Here is a 17649-nt window from a genome sequence, read left to right as displayed (position 1 = left end):
TTACTCATATGCCTCTTCAGAGGGCATGATACAGCATTTGTTTGTGTTCGCGTTTGTCTACAATTGTTCTGCTGGCTGTGACTGTTAGGTATGTGCCCCCTCCCCAAACTGGTATGTGTGAGTGACTTAAGTTGTGTCTGTGCCAGTGAAATGCTGTCATGGCTTAGGGGTTCAGTACTTTGACTATAGTGCACAGTATCCTGAGTTCGAGCCCTGTCACTGCTTTTTATTTTCCTGCTGGGCAGACCTGACTGGTTAAGGAACAGTAAAGCAGGTGTGAGCATATTTACCTGACTTTGCTCTACTTTGCCCAACGTTGCCCAACTTTGCCCGACATTGCACTGTTTAGCGCGGTGCGCAGCTACGCTCAGTTGTATTTAAATATGCTCAATACTGGTAAAATGTGCTTAGCAGTGCTTTATATTGCTTAAAATAGGGCACTCATACCTCAGGTGGTGCTGCAGGGCTACCTATGTCAGATGCACATAGTACACTCCCTATACATGTTTGAAAACAGGTAGTGTCAAGTTAGGCATCCCTTTTACCGTATGTGCGAGTCAGAGAGAGGTGTCATTTCCAGGGTTCCTACTATGTCAGTGTATGTGCTATGTGTTGCCTCTTTGCCAAGGCTAGGGCATACTGGGCACTCCTCCTTCTGCCTACTGGAGCAGGCTCAGGTTGTTCCTCCTCCAAGTCACGCTGTGCCTGTGCAGGCCTTGGCAATGGTGGGGGGCTGTTTGGCCCTGTCCCATGCTGTTCCTGCTGCAGCTGTTTCCACAGGATCATATTGTGTAGCATGGCACATACCATAACAATTTGGGTACATGTAGTTGGTGAGTACTGCAAGGCTCCACCAGATGTGTCCAGGCACCGGAACCATGACTTGAGCATCCCAAACACATGCTCAATTATGTTTCTTGTTTGTGCGTGTGCCTCATTATGGAGTTCTTGTTCCAGTGTGTGTGTGCATTTCTGATGGGTGTCATCAGCCACGGCTTCAGTGCATATCCAGCATCCCCTAATAGGTGACCCTCAGGGATGTCCCCAATGGCAAATATCTGGTACAGCTGGGTCAGATGCCAGATGTGGGAATCGTGATAGCTTTCAGGGCATCCAGCACATGCATTCATTATTATGCCCTGGGCATTGCACACAAACTGGCAGTTGATGGAGGGGAAGCCCTTGTGGTTGATGTAGACCCTACCCCACTCACTGGGTGGTGCTTAGATGCATATGTGCGTGCAGTCTATTGCACCCACTACCTCAGGGTATTCTGCTATTTGGTGGAAAAGATGCATATTGCTGGCCAATGCCTTATGGGAATTGGGGAAATATACATGGTCACCGACATGTGCTGACATGGCATCCAGGAACTGGTGGAGTACCCTGGATGCTGATGCCTGTGAAATCCCCATCATATCACCAGTTGGTCTTTGGAAGGTACCTGTAGCCAGTATTCTTAGGCCGACACATACCTTGGTATCCACCTGGATGGGTTCCCCTCTGTTGTTTCTGTGTGTGAGGCATGGCCAGCAAAGCTCAACAATTTGCTGTAGGAGGTCTCTGTCCACCCTATAGTGCTCCACTATCTCCAGCTCATGTAGCCCCTGGTAGGTTACCCTGGGTCTGTACACTCTTCTCCGTCTCCTCACTGTGGGTTGCTCAGCAGCATTCACAACATCACCACCCTCAGCACTTTGCACATGTTGGTTTATGATAGCAAGAGCAGCCCCTAACATTTTGCCTGACTTAAGCTTTTTAAGCTTTCCCTCTTTGTATACTGCAGTGTTGCAGAGTTCTTGAGAAAAAACAGGGGAGAATGGTGTTTGCAGAGTTTAAAGTGCTGGGCTGGGCTGGGCTAGTCTGCTGCCTGTGTAATTGGCTGATTCTGATATATTTCAACTGGCAGCTCTGCTAGTTCTCCTTGCTTAACTTCCTACTACTTCTTTTCCTTCATTTTACCTTTCTGTTTCCGCCCGGGGGGAAGTGCAAATGAGTGCAAACGCGAGCACACACTGTGTGCATGTTTGCAAGGAGTTTTCTATCTTTTAACAGTGTACACCTTTGGTTTGAGGTTTTCAAATAGGACAACTGTAGGCATGCCTCTTGCAATCCTGAGCAACTCAGGGCAAACACAAGCCACTGTGCTCCAATTGGCTTACAGCCTGTCTGACACACTCCCTCATGATGTCACCTATATTCTGCTCTTCTACTCACCTACTCCTACTCTTACACTCTTGGGACATGCCTCACATGCTGGGGGATATTGGGATTCACTATCCTTATCCTCATTTGCATAGGATTGCCTAGTAATGCATGGTTACATCTCACACACTGAGCTTCCCTCCCTTAGCAACCACTACTCAGTGGCCATGTTGTCTTCAGCCTGCCATTTTCCTGCATGGCAGAATAAGCTTTTTAGTGAAAATGCCTATTTTTGGCTTTTTTAAAATTATTTTCTTGTTTTTTAAGCGCTGCACATTTGCGCGGTGCTGCGCTATGCTTAAACATCGGAGATTGCGAAAAAAAGTTAAATTTTTATATTTTTAAGCATTTTAAAATGCCAATGGCCTTATATTTGGCCATTGGCATGCTTCCTCAACTATATGCATCCTTTATTTGGAGCTGTCATAGCTCCATTTAGCTATTTGCAGAAATGTACTACGTTACCAACGGAGTACATTTCTGCAGCTAACACTAATCTTCCACGGACAGGTTAGTGTTTCCTGGATCACAAATTTACCTCATTTGCATGGCTTTCACCAGCAAATGAGGTAATTTGCATACCATGATGCTGTCCGTGCAAGAGTAGCATTAGCAGCTCTCGTGCACGCCCCTGCTGGCTGTACCTGGATCGCACGGCAGACATTGCCAGCGTGAGCTCCTACACTATTCTTGCACTCCGTGCAAGCTTTCGTAAATCTGTCCCAAAGTGTTTTTCTGTTATGTCAGAACTGTACTACTGATTTATTTTAAGTTTCTGTGTGATCTCTGAACTCTTGAAAGGCACTGTGGTGTAGTAGTATTATCTTGTGTTTTAATTATTTATTATTAAATATTTTAAAAACCTTTTACCTGTGGCTGGTTTGTGTAGAGACAAGTTAAGCTCTAGTTTACATTGCATATTTATAGAGTTTATTGTACAAGGCCACTCTAATAAGCCTTAGATTGCTTAGTCACACTTACCAATTGGATAATAATATTGCACAGTAATAATTGGACACCCTTTTAAGGGCCTTTTAGTAGCTGATAAATATTAGCTGGTGGTGGCAGTAATTACTACTGTATAGTCTGGGTAAAGGGGCACAGCTGGAGAATCTGTGTCAGCCTTTCCCAAGAGTGTCTGTGAAGTTGTATAAATACTTATCTCAAAGTGTGTCAGCTACTTGGGCAGGGACACGAAGCACTGGTTGGACAGGGAGGGTACTGGAGGTTAGCTTGTCAGCTAGGATGAGATCAGGACCCTATAGCTGTGCCAGTGGGGAGTCTTATTGGGGACCTGGAGAACAAGGGAGCAACCAGCTCCAGACTGACTGTAATATCTGTGTATTGCTGGGCCAGGGCATGGGTGTCACAGATTTATACATGCATTCCACCAAATGCCATGGTTTTAGAATATTTAGATTTGGCATACTTGTAGTAGTGCAAAAATCTTTAAAAGGTGGGTGGTGGGAACTTAATGTTGAACCAGATTATTTTACAGTTAAAGTCAGACCTTTAATTTGTTCCTGTTTTTTTAACATAATGTTAGATCATATGATTATATTAGGACTTTTAAGGCTATTTAACAGTGGCCTGCACAGTGTCGCCAAATACATATGCAACTACTCTAAGAGCTTAAATATCTCTAAACAAACCAACCACAATTAAAAGGTTTAAATATATTTATTAATAAATAAAAGAACAAGACAATACTAAATAACTCAGCACAGTGACAACAGTTCAAAATCATAGGAAATATTTAAAAACTACATTGCAGGATAGTCTCACAGAAATACAGAAAATAAACTAATCTTACTATACTCCTATCTATCTCTGAGAGAGATACTATGATCTAAGTCTTACTTACACAGCAAAGCAAATGCAGATGAGAAGTGCTGAAGATGGATGTTTCAGGTCCAAAGACAAGATACAAAATGCACAGACTCACTCTCTAAGATAATTCTTAAATTACTATCAAACAGTACTGCTGGGTTGTCTCTGAGATTACCTCCTTCTTTGTCATCTCTGCCTTTAGTTCCCAGGCTAACAGAAACTTAAAAAAATAACACCTCTGTGTCAAAAATACTTAGCTCTCAAAAGTTTGCCTAGAACTGGAAGTCATAAAACAGTTAAACACTTTTACATTTGAAACCAGTAATTATTTCTATTTCCAGACAATAGAAATAACTCATAACTGAGATAAATACCATCATAAAACTCTGTTTTACTTGAGGGTTTGCAAGGTAACTCTGTATGTTCCAGCATTTACCATCAAAGCATACATTTGCATAGGCATATAGTTTATACACATTTCTGCTCTTTTTCTAGCAGGGTACACTGTGGTTACATTCTTGAAGCTCAGTACAGAATATACTGTTCCACACACAATTCTGCACCAGTAGTTTAATACACACATAACATATAGTTTTCTTACATTTGTAAGACAAGCATACAAATCATATTACTTTTCACAAATGACATTGAATTATTTACAAAATTCCAGCTAGCTGGTCTGGCAGCCTTCACACCTGACACCACTAATAATGAAATCCTAGCACCAGACTATAATATACTATGCATTGACTGCAATCAAAAAAGGGAGATGGCGTCGCAATACTATTTAAAAATCACCTTACAGTTGAAACTGTGGAGCTTCCTTGCCCTGCCTTAAGAAATGCTGAAATTATTATTACTAGACTAAAAAATTAACTCCAAAAAACTCATTAATATCATTGGATGTTATATACAACCCAGTAATAACATAACCGACCTTAAGAATCTGCTCGGCTGGGCCTCCGAGGCACTCCCTCATGAAATATTTCATGAGGGACTTTAACATAGAGTGGCTAACATGCAATTCATGGAATCCCACAAATTATATCCACCTCCATGCATTCTCTCAAACCATTAAATCTCCCACAAGAACTGATAAAACTACCAGCAAGCAGTCAGTCCTCGACTGGATAATGACAAATAGACCAGCCCAGACATATCACTCGGGGTGCCTCCCAAACAGCTTGAGTGACCACTTACCAACTTTTTTGATAAGACAACATACATGCCTGGCTAAATCCACTATGCTCCAGCTAATAACAGATAAAGGAAGCTTTAATCCTGCTAACTTTATAACAACTCTGGAAAAATGTAACTGGAACCCTCTCAAGCTAATTGAGAATGCAGTTACATATTTCAACACAACCTTTCTAGACATCCTCAACTCCCATGCACCTCCCATAACCATCAGAATCAAATAGAACTCTGCTCCTTGGCTGAGCAAAGAGACTAGATCCCCCTTGAAAACTAGAGACAAAGCTTGGGCTCAATGGCAAAAAAAACTAGATCCCATGCTTCGAAGCAAATATACCTAGAACTAAGAAACACATCCAAAAAAAATGGTGAAACAAGATAAAATCAACTATTACCATAATATACAAACTAAACACCTAAACAACCCTCACAAGTTCTGGTCAGCCATTAATAACATTCTCCTTCCAGGTAAAGTCACTATCCATTCCCCAACCACTACCAATTCTTCTGAAAACATAGCCAATAAATTCAATAAATTATTTACAGAATCCATCCTAGCACTACCTAATTCTTGTTTATCCCAATCCTCTATACAATGAGCTTCAAAAAATGAAGACACCTTTAACCTAAAACCTGTCTACATAGATATCATTAAAAACTGCTAAAAACATCAAAACCCATTACGTTAGCTGCAGATAAGCTTCCTTCAGAATTTCTGAAAATTACTGCTGACATAATAGCTTACCCAGTTGCCATCCTCATTAACTGGTCCACATCCAAAAAACTAGCCCCAGACACCTGGAAAATTTCACGCGTCATTCCACTCCATAAGGGAGGTATCTCAAAAGAACTGACCAATTATCACCCTACTGCTATACTTTCCCCTCTATCCAAAAACCTAGAGAGGTTTATACATACTCAGATTACCTAAATACTCACAATCGTCTAACAAACACACAACATGGGTTCCTGACTTTTCATAGCAGTACCACTGCTCTTACATCATTCACTCATACAGTAAATAAAGAACAGTTGCGTAAAATCTTACCATAACCATAGATGCCCTTCTCTTCTATATATTGCAGTATTCATAACATGAAGGCTTCTCAGAAACAGCCCTTTCAGGCGAAGCCAGGTAGTCTGTGACTACCTGCCTCCTGGCACCCAGACTCCTTTTTCTTCACCTTTCCCTGTCTCTCTTTGCTTGGAAACAGATCATTCAGGACACTTGGGTCCTATCCATCATCCTTCAGGGATACTTTATGGTGTGGAAGACCCCTCCTTCTTTCAGGGGTATTTCACAACCTCCAAGGGAACAACTAGAACTCTTTCCCCAAGTCATTTCCATGTTTCTCCCTCAAGGCACCATTCAGGAGGTACTGCATTCCCAAGTAGGAAAAGGGTTCTACTCCAGGATGTTTCTGGTTCCCAGGAAGGATGAACCTTGGAGACCCATTCTAGACCTATCCCATCTAAACACTTTCCTGAAGGTTCCCACTTTTCACATGTTACATTTGCACACTCTTCTTCCTCTTATCCTTCCTCAGGGCTTTATGGTGTCCTTCGACATCAAAGATGCTTATCTTCATATTCCCATCCATCCTTGGTTCAGGAAGTATCTTCACTTTTCTATTCGTTCCTCACACTTTCAATTCTCTGCCTTGCCCTTTGGATTGTCTATGGCCCCAAGGGTCTTCACAAAATGCTTAGCTCCTGTCATAGCCTTCTGCAGGCTACAGGGCATACAAATTTTTCCATACCTGGATGATCTTATTCTCCAGGCTCAAACACCCTTTAGAAGAATCTTTTCTTCATGGTGTCACTGCTGGAGGGTCTAGGATTCACTATCAACTACCAAAAATCGACTCTGGTCCCTTCTCAAAACCACATTTTCCTTGGATGCAGGATCCAAACAGACAACATGCTTCCCATGAGACACATAACAGAAAGAAATGGTTCTGGAAATCCAAGTGGAAATAGTCTGCTTGGAAACAAGCCTGCCCAGGGCCCTTGGGTGATGAAAGACAAGAAGACGGTCAGATTTCCTAATTGGTTTGGTTTTATTCAAGTAATATCTGAGTTGTTTGTGCACATCTAAGGTGTGTAAAACCCTCTCACTACAGGACTGAAGGGAAGAAGGTGGAAAGATTAATGGACTGGTTGAGTGAAAGTTCATTTACCATCTTAGACATAAAGGAGGGATTAGTGCATAAAAAGAACCTATCCTTGTGGAAAACCATGAAGAGAGAAGAAGACATCACAGCCTGTAATTCAGAAACCCTTCTAGCAGAAGTAATGGCCATGAGAATTGTTTTCCAGGTGCAGTGTTGCAGAGAAGAAGAACTTGCTGGCTCAAAAGGGGCCAGAGTAAGTTTTTCTAGGACAAAATTAAGATCCCAAGGAGGAGGGACTGGTTACCTTAGTGGTCTAACATGAAGGATGTGTTTTAAGAAAAGTTTAACTTCCAGCCTGGAAGCTAAAGGGGGAGACATAGGCAGACATGCTGAAATAGCAGAAAGATGAACTTTTACTGAACAGTATGACAGTATACTCTTCAGTAATTCACACAGATAGGACAGAACCACTGGAACATCCACTAACAGTGGTTGCAAATCCTTAGAAAGACACCAGGTGGAAAACCTTTTCCATTTGGAGATATAGGACTTCCTAGTATTGGGTTTTCTGGCCTCCTGCAGAACTTGCAGCACGTCCTCAGAGAAAAGGTGTCTGAAGGGAATCAAAACCCTATCAGCCACATCTGTGGATGTGTTAGAGTTTCTTTGTCCTGTGTGAGTAGGTCCATTCAGCGGAGTAACTTGTGGTGGTTGTCCTTGGCTAAATGCAGAAGAAGGGGGAACCTATGCTGTCTTTGCCAAAAGGGAGACACCAGCAAGATTTTTGGTTGCTCCTGTTGAATCTTTAACAGGATCTTTTGGAGAAGTGGGAAGGGGGGAATGCATACAGAAACATCCCCTTCCAAGAGAAGGACAGGGCGTCCACCTTCCAAGCCAGGGGATCGGGAACCCTGGCATAAAACTTGGGAAGTTATCTGTTCATGGGGAGGCAAACAGATCTACCTGAGGTATACCCCATCATTGGATCATGTCCAGAAACACATCCCTATGTAACATCCATTCATGCGACTGTGTCATGGACCTGCTCAAGGTGACTGCCACAACATTTTGAGCCGAAGGTATGTAAACCGCCTGGAGGGTGAGCTGGCTCTAGGAAGCTAACTCCCAGGCTTGGAGATCCAGTCTGCACAGGAGACAGGACTTTGTCCCTATCTGTTTGTTGACATACCAGAGGACTGTGGTATTGTCTGTAAACCATTTTAAGGCCCCTGGGAGAAGAAAGGGTTTGAAGATTTCTAGAGCAAAAATCAGGGCCCTCATCTCCTTTATGTTGATGTGCTCCCTCTTCTGAGAGGGAGACCACACAGCTCTGATCCTCCATGAGGCTAGAGCTGCTCCCCATCCCAGATCTGAAGCATCCGTGTACAGCTCCTGAGTGGAAAGAGGTGGTTGCAAGGGTAAGCCTGTATTCCTTGAAACCTGCTAAATCCACCAGTGTAGCTCCTTTTTCAGGCAGGATAGGAGGGGAATAACAAACTCCAGAGGATGGGAGTGCTGTACCCATACTGTTATCAGGAACCACTGGAATTTCCTCATGTGTAACTTGGCTAGTGGTAGCATAGGAATAGTGGATGTGAGGAACCCCAAGAGGCAAAGAAACTCCCTGGCAGTCAGGGAATGCAGGGGCAAGAGGGCCTGGAAGTAGGAAGTGAGAGACAGGATTTTTTCTGGTGGTAAGAAAGCCAGCATCCTGCCTGTTTGGATCCTGCATCCAAGGAAAAATGAAGGGACCAGGGTTGATTTTTGGTAGCTAATAGTGACTCCTAGACCCTCCAGCAGTGACACCATGAAGAAAAGATTCTTCTAAAGGGTGTCTGGATTCTGAGCCTAGAGAAGAAGATCATCCAGGTATGGGAAAATTTGTATTCCCTGTAGCCTGCAGAAGGTTATGACAGGAGCGAAGCATTTTGTGAAGACCCTTAAGGCCATAGACAATCCAAAGGGCAAGGCAAATAATTGAAAATGTGAGGAAGCAATAGCAAAGTGAAGATATTGCCTGAACCAAGAAAGGATGGGAGTATGAAGAGAAGCATCCTTGATGACCAAGGACATCATAAAGCCCTGATAAAGGATGAGAGGAGGAAGAAGAGTGGGCAAAGTTAACATGCAAAAAGTGGGAACCTTCAGGAAAGTGTTTAGATTGAATAGGTCTAGAATGGGTCTCCAAGGTCCATCCTTCCTGGGGAACAGGAACATCCTGGAGTAGAACCCTTTTCCTACTTGGGAAGGCAGCACCCCCTGAATGGTGCCTTGAGAGATATTAGTGGAAATGACTTGGGGAAAGAGTTCCAGTTGTTCCTTGGAGGTTGTTGAATACCCCTGAAGGAAGGAGTGGTTTTCCGCACCAAAAAGTGTCCCTGAAGGATGATGGATAGGACCAAAGAGTCCTGAGTGATTTGTTTACAAGAATAGAGAGGCAGGGAAAGGCAAAGGGAAAGAGGAGTTTGGGTGCCATTAGGCAGGTAGTCATACACACTACCTGGCTTCACCTGAAAGGACTGTTTCTGAGAAGCCCTCATGTTATGAATACTGCAACATATGAATAGAAGGACATCCATAGAAATAAAGGGAAATATGTATCTGCAATCTTCCTCGACTTCACTAAGACCTTCAACATGGTAGATCACAGTAAGCTTATTACTGCTCTTACCAAACTAAATCTTAGTAATAACACCATAAGCTGGTTCCAAAGTTACTTAACAAGCTGTCAGCAAGCAGTTCAATAGCAACAGGATCTCTCCTCTCTACTGCCAGTCACACTTGGGGTTCCTCAAGGCTCCATCCTTGGACCTTTACTGTTCTCCATTTTCACAAACAATCTCCACACTTTTACACAACATGCCTCAGTCATACAATACTCAGATGATTCCACATTAATCTGTGCTACATCCTCCCTCCAGGAACTTCAGTCATTAACCGAAAACACCTTTCTTTCTGTTGAAAAATGGCTCACAGACACACAACTAATACTGAACCCTAATAAAGCACAACTCATGATCTTCCAGCCTACATGACACACATCAGGTATTCCCTCATTTAATATCATCTATCCATCCTCAACCCCTTTTCCCATTTTGCTCATGGGGTTGGGTTGTCAGTTCAACAGTGGCAATCATCTTGAGCCAAGGTTTACACCACCGGGTGGCTAGGCCTGCCTCGGTAGTTCATCCATACCACTCACTCACACATATGGTCAATTTAGAGTGTCCAATCCACCTACTGCATGTCTTTGGAGTGCGGGAGGAAAGTGGAGCATCCGGAGAAAACCCAAGTGACTGCAAGGAGGACATACAGACTCCACACAGAAGGTTTCCCAGCCAAGAATCAAACCAGAAAGCCTCTTACTGTGAGGTGACAATACTAACCACTGCAACACCATGGCACAATATAAAACTACTATCTCTCCTGTTACTCACACCAAACTACTGGGGTGGATATTGACTATAACATGAAATTTTATATTCACATCTCCCTGACTGTAAAGAAGGCTCACAAAAACTTGGGCATTCTCTATAGAAATAAACATTTTCTCATAAAAAACACTAAGGCCACAATAGCATGTACACACCTTGTCTCAAAACTCCTTTACACCTCCCCACTCCTAATAAATTTTAGAAAGACAGATATAACAAAACTGGAGTCATGCTACAGCAAAATTGCCAGGTTTGCCACTGATCAGCAATCCCCACCAGCCCTCCTACAAAACAGTAAGAAATAGTAAAAATGTCAACCCCATCAGTTTTCAAAATGAACTCAAACTCTGTAACTGGTCAGTCCTAAAACAAATGCCTCTGGAAGAAGCTGTTGCTTACTTTAACTCTAAATTCCTTGCCATCCTTGACTCTCATGCTTCTGTACGAACAACTAGAGCTAAAACAAAAATAGCACAGTGGCTTTCAAAAGATACCAAATCAAAAATCATACTCAGGAACAAGACTTGGGCCATATGGCATAATACAAAATCCCCTCTAGATCAAATTAAATACCGGCAGTTAAGGAACAAGACCAAAAAAATCTATTATATCTCATAAAAAAAACTTTTACTGTCATCTTCAACAGAAAAATCAGAACAACCCTCAAAAGTTCTGGGCAGGCATAAATAAACTACTCCACCCAGGACAAACTACTACTCCAACCTCCTCAGCTTTAATTCATAAACCCCCGGAGGACACTGCTAATGCCTTTAATAGTTTCTTTACTGAAACTATCCACGCTCTAGCTAGTCAACTAACCCCTAGTTGCTCTAACTCAAACATAGCCATGTCCAGTTCCCAGCTATCCTTCAGCTTCCTACCAGTTTCCACTTCATTTATCCATGGCCTACTCAAAAATCTAAAACCAGCTACCCTATCTGCTGATCTTCTCCCTGCAGAATACCTGCAAAAATTGGCAGATGCCATACCCTACCCCATTTCCATCTTAATCAATAGAACCAAAATAGAAGCCACCATCCCCTCCATCTGGAAAATATCCCATGTCATCCCACTTCATAAAAGTGGTAGTTCCACTGAACTGTCCAATTACAGACCCATAGCTATTCTTTCACCCTTGGTGAAAATAATGGAGAAGTGTATCCACAAACAACAGTTGCACCATCTTATGCAGAACAATCTGCTGGTGAACACTCAACATGGCTTCAGGCCTTATCATAGTACCACCTCAACCCTCCTTTCTTTCTCCAATGCCATAAATCAGAACTGAAATAACAATAAATGTTCCTCAGCCCTCTTTCTAGATCTCTTCACGGCCTTTGGCATGGTTAACCACCAACTTCTCATCCAAACACTGAAAACCATTTCCTTAAATAACCTTGCCCTACATTGGTTCAAATCTTATTTGAGTGGTAGACAACAGGCTGTCCTTTGGCAGGGCAAACTATCTAGCCTTCTACCTAACACTCTAGGAGTTCCCCTGGACTCCATACTAGGACCCCTCCTATTTTCCATTTTTATTAACGACCTCCATACTGTTATCCCAGATGCAACCTGTATTCAATATGCAGACAACTCCATGTTAATTTGCTCAGCCACCAACCAGACAAACTTACTGACCTTAACCCAGAACACTTTCAACAGTTGAAAATTGGCTCGCAGATCGACATCTTATCCTAAACCCTAACAAAACAAAGCTTCTACTCTTCTCCCCTACGTGTAAATCCGCTCCGCTATCCTTTTCCATAAAATCCAATAATGGTACTATTATTTCACCTGAGGCCTACACAAAACTTTTAGGTGTAATCATAGACAACAACCTCAAATTTGATTTGCATGTTAACCAAACTATTAAATTCATTAATAAAAAACTTGGCTCATTATACAAGATTAAACCTTTCCTAACACCACATGCTAGAACTGCTATTGCCCACTCTCACCTACTCTCTACTCTTCTTTATGCCTCCCCATTGTACACTAAACTGAATAAAGCTGAAATTAATAAGCTGTCTAGCTACTATAACCACATTGCTAGATTTGCCACCGGAATGCCCTATAGAACACACCACTGTCTTAACCTGAAACATCTTGGCTGGCTTGAAGTGCATAGCCTACTTCAGTACAATCAACTAATAGTGGCACACAAAGTTCTAAACCATCTCGAAAATACTCCTTCACTCAAAAACATTATCAACCCCTATAGTAATCCTAGGCCACTTTGTTCATCTAATAAACTTCTGGTCCAAATATCTACAACCAACAACTCAGCTGGAAACTCTGTTTGCCATCTCTGTTGGTAAAATTTGGAACTCACGTCCTGCTAACCCTACACTAGAATCCTCCCTGACCCTGTTTAAAAAGAGCCTTAAACAGTATCTAACAACACAATGGTCATGTCCTTGTTCCAGTCCTGACTAACTTCTTCTCTATCAATGTGTGCTAACATTTCTTTCCTGCAGTCTTAGTTGTGTTCTATCTTGTTAATCAACTACTTCAAATTATTATGCATGATTGTATGAATAATATTGCTGTCTGAACCTGAGACTAACTGTTCATTATATGTATATTTGAACTATTCTATTTTATTTTTGTGTGTATGTCTGGAGCTTTTATCCCCGGGCCACCGCTGAAAATAGACATGCATCCAGTCAGACTATCACGATCAACAAATGTAAAATAAATAAATAAATAAATAATAATCCCTACAGAATGCACTACTGCCTAGCCCTAAAACAGCTCCACTGGCTAGAACTTCCTCAGCTGCTCCTTTACAACCAACTTATTTTAGCCCATAAAATTCTTTACCACCCAGGAAAAACTCCATCACTACAAAATCTATTACAGCCCTACACCAGGAACAGAGTACTTTGATCTTATAACAAACCCTTTCTTAAAGTAACTAAAGTCAGCAATACAGCAGGGGCATCCCTCTTCTTTTATTACATTGCAAAAAATGGAATATGCTATCCCTTGACATATCATCTAATACCTCCTTAGTACACTTAAAAAAAAACTGCTAAAAACATACCTTGCATGAACATGGCTCTGTAACAGTGCCAGTCCATCCTAGGCCAATATCCACCTCTCCTTCAATACTATATTGCAAACTTCCATACTTACGATGATAGCTATCTTCATATGAACTTTTACTATGATTGCTATAGTATTCTAACTACTTGGAACAGACCCTCTATCTCGAAAGGAACAACTTCTCAGTGCTTCTGTTCTGCTACAGATATTTCTCTTAAAATAATGTCTTTAATTTGCACATGGTGATGTGGCTTCATGATCATGTAACCTGTATTATACTGTGTTAAGTAATGTATAAACAAATTTGTCAGATTTATTGTACCATGTAATATGTCTTAAATGTGAAGCTTTTCTCCCCGGGTGTCAGCTGAAAAAGGACTTGTGTTCAGTCTGACATTCCAGGTAACCAAATGTCAAATAAAATAAAATAAAATAAAATGAAATAAATAAATAAGATTTTGTAATACACTGTTTCAAAAACAGAAGCAATTTACTCAAGGCAGCAGCCTCATCAAATATATCACTAATAGATGAAACTTCAGCCAACCCTGTTTCTTTTAAGAGAAAGAAAAACACAAGTAGGAGTCTGAAGTGGTAACTTTGAAGTCAGAGACTCTGAGTCCTTTAAGTAAAGGCTCCATGATACATTTTCATGAATATAGGTTGTGAGATTATGGAACAGATTTATCAGCATTTCCTAGCCACGAATGCAATAGCACAAAACTTAAAAAAACAAAAACAAAAAAGACAGCCTTGGGTGACATTGGTACAAGCCCCTCATATACCCCTTATCCCATTACAAAATGTAGTCAGTCACTTCCAAGTTCACACCAGTTCAGAGGAAATCTGCAAGCACATGGATTTGGCTGACAGATGATCTGGCTGTCAGTCTTATAACCATGTGTATGCAGTATGTGTATGCAGATGTAGCTCATCAGTACACCAGCATGCACAGTATTATCAAAAAATATATATATTTATCCACTTGCAGGAAAATTAAATAACAGAAACAAACATCTGCTAAAATAAAAATAAAATGAGAGAAACAATATCTGGTAAAATACCTAAGCACTGACCTAAAACTGAGATCATTCAGACAGCTTAAAGGACCACTATGGTGAAAAAATTAAAAAACACTTGCTAACCTGTATTCATCAGAAAGCAGTAGTCACTACCAATTTTCTTGTGTTTGTAACCCCCAGTGTCCTTCTGGGGGCAGACATCCTGATCAGAGCTTGCTTTCTTCTAAAAGCTATATCTTCCCCACAGTGTACTTTCTTCTAAAAGCTATATCTTCCCCATAGTGCACTGTGATGGCACAGTTGTTGATTATAATGGCCCGCGGCTGGATTGTCACATCTCAGTTCCATTCACTTAGAATGGAGGAACAGAGAAGCAGTGCTAATTTTGAGAGGCCTTGGTACTAGCATCACTTACTGTTCTGCAGTGCTTCTTACAAATGTTTTTTTTGCTGATGTGTTATGCATTATATGTAAAAAGCATCCAGAAATATCAACTCATTGCTGAGATAACTGACTTTTTGGGGGAAATACTGCTTTTCTGTGCTTCATTTCCTTTCAAGTTACTCCTCCCATTTTCCCTTCCACAGTATCACACTTCCTGCTCTGAAGGTTAGTCACCTATGCATTACCATCAGCATGGTGTGCCAGTAAGTGTTCCTTCATCTCTCTTCTTATTCATGTCATCTGAGTAGCACTTTCATATGTACATAGGTTTTTACTAGGCTAATGACCACAAGGGCCTTTCTAAGCCTAGCCATGCATCCCAAACCTCTGTCGGGTTCTGATACCCTTGATAAGTGTAAGCATAGGCCTGGGAGATTAACCATTTACAGGTTACCTGTTTGCATCAGAGACATAGGTACCAAACCAGGGATGAATTTCCATTTTCCCAGCCAAATGTCCAAGTTGTACTTGAATTGGATTAGGGAGGAACTCTGCTTCACATGGATGGGGAGCCTGTTCCATAGACGGGGTAGTCTCTGAGATACATGCCTATCTCTCCAGCAGGTCATATTTATATCACAGGCAAAGTTTAAGTCTTTAGAAAGGTTAACTCTGGTACTGCTTGTTTTGTGGATATGCAGGAGGTCCATCAGAGTGAGGTCTGACAATGCCCTGTATGCCAGGCATAGATATCCCCTCAAAAGCCTGTGGGAGACAGAATACAGGGATAGGGCCTTGAGGTGGTCTGCATGGGACATATTACTTATGTCCTGTATTCTTTTAGTGAGGAACCTCTGTGGACATTCCAGTTGTTGGGTATGCCTTGTCAGGTACATACCAAAGGGAGCACTGAACTCAATGATAGGTCTGATGAATGCAGAATACAGTGGAACAATGAATTCCTTGGAATTAGATGCCATACCTTTGTTTATAAGTTGTGCAACATAGCATGATTACTACTGACAACCTTAAAGACATTAGGAGTAGTTTTATATGAGAGCTTTGCCTCTAGTGATGTTGTGTAAATACATCTGTCACATACACTATCAATTTGTTTGAAAATTAACTGGTTGTCAGTAAACATGAGGCAATTTCTACATTACTTCAGGATGCCCATATCCACCAAGCCAGTAACGAAGACAGTAGGAAAGTTCATATCCATGGCAACAGACCCTTTTTTATTGATTAGCCTGTTGGAATGAGAATATCAATCACTGTCAGGAGTATCCAGTTTGCAACTATGTGGACAGTACTTGTCACTGCAAACTAGTTGTGCTGTGTGCAACTAGATATTGGAGAAATTTAAATTGCGCTTTTACAGGAAAAATGTCACTCAAGGTTTCATGTCTGTATAGAGCAGTTCCAAACACTTGAGGGCAAACTAATACATAGACCCTGAAAATTTAAGGATGAAGTATTTAGGCAGATATTCTGAAGTTAGAAAGAAATCAAGCAGTACTTACTGAAAGCAATTAGCTTGTCAAGAATGATGAAACAAGGGGAGTCGCATGAATGGCTACTGCCTGGCTACTACTAAAGCTAGTCTGACCACAGCTCCACTCTGTTGGGATACAATACTCCTTTGCTTCTTCTCTCACTAGAAGCACAATGTTAGCACCAATCCCAAGAAGAGAAGCAGGCCGCAGCCTGTTTGGCGATCAAGACTTCTCCCAGATGATGCAAGGGTTTGTAGGCTTGTCACTTTTTTCTGGTAGATGCCTTGAACAGCAGCCAGGCCAATCTGGCATGTTAAGCACAGACACACACACTCCAACCAGAAAGAGTCAGGAATCAATGCACTCTGCTCCTACTCTCACCAGGATCAGAATATAAGCACAGATTCCAAGCTGTCACCTATAAAGCAATTAGGCTTTCTGGTGATCAGCAGTCTCCAGGAAATAATGTCACTGTACTCCTTCTCTCACAAGGAGAAAACAGAAGCACTAATCCCAAGATGACTACTGAGAGGCAGAATGTGGGCTCTACAATAACTGGTGGTCTTGCAATAGATGTTTAAAGGTAAGATGAAAAAAATGGTTTATCCTAAACACTGCAGTGTGCACTAATCAGTTAGATATGAAAGTGGGTAACTTCTCTAAAAAGTTAAGTTTTAGTGGAGACACTATTTTTAAAAGAGGAAAAAGATTGAAAGGTGCTGGGCACTTTTGTATTCTGGTACTATGGAATACAGTAGGATGACCAATAAATTTATATAGTTGAAGGGGAGTGATTTCACAAAATGATAATTTTGTGCTTACTCCCACCAGCCAGTAAAAGCAGAGAGGAAACAAGATATATGGTCAAATTAACATAAGGGGCAGGCAACTAGAAAGACAGTGGTGTTTAAGAACACAACAA

This window comes from Protopterus annectens, chromosome 7.part0 (assembly GCF_019279795.1).
Source record: "Protopterus annectens isolate FY-2018-M chromosome 7.part0, PAN1.0, whole genome shotgun sequence".
In the NCBI taxonomy this organism is placed as follows: domain Eukaryota; kingdom Metazoa; phylum Chordata; order Ceratodontiformes; family Protopteridae; genus Protopterus; species Protopterus annectens.
This window is presented reverse-complemented; position numbering follows the sequence as displayed.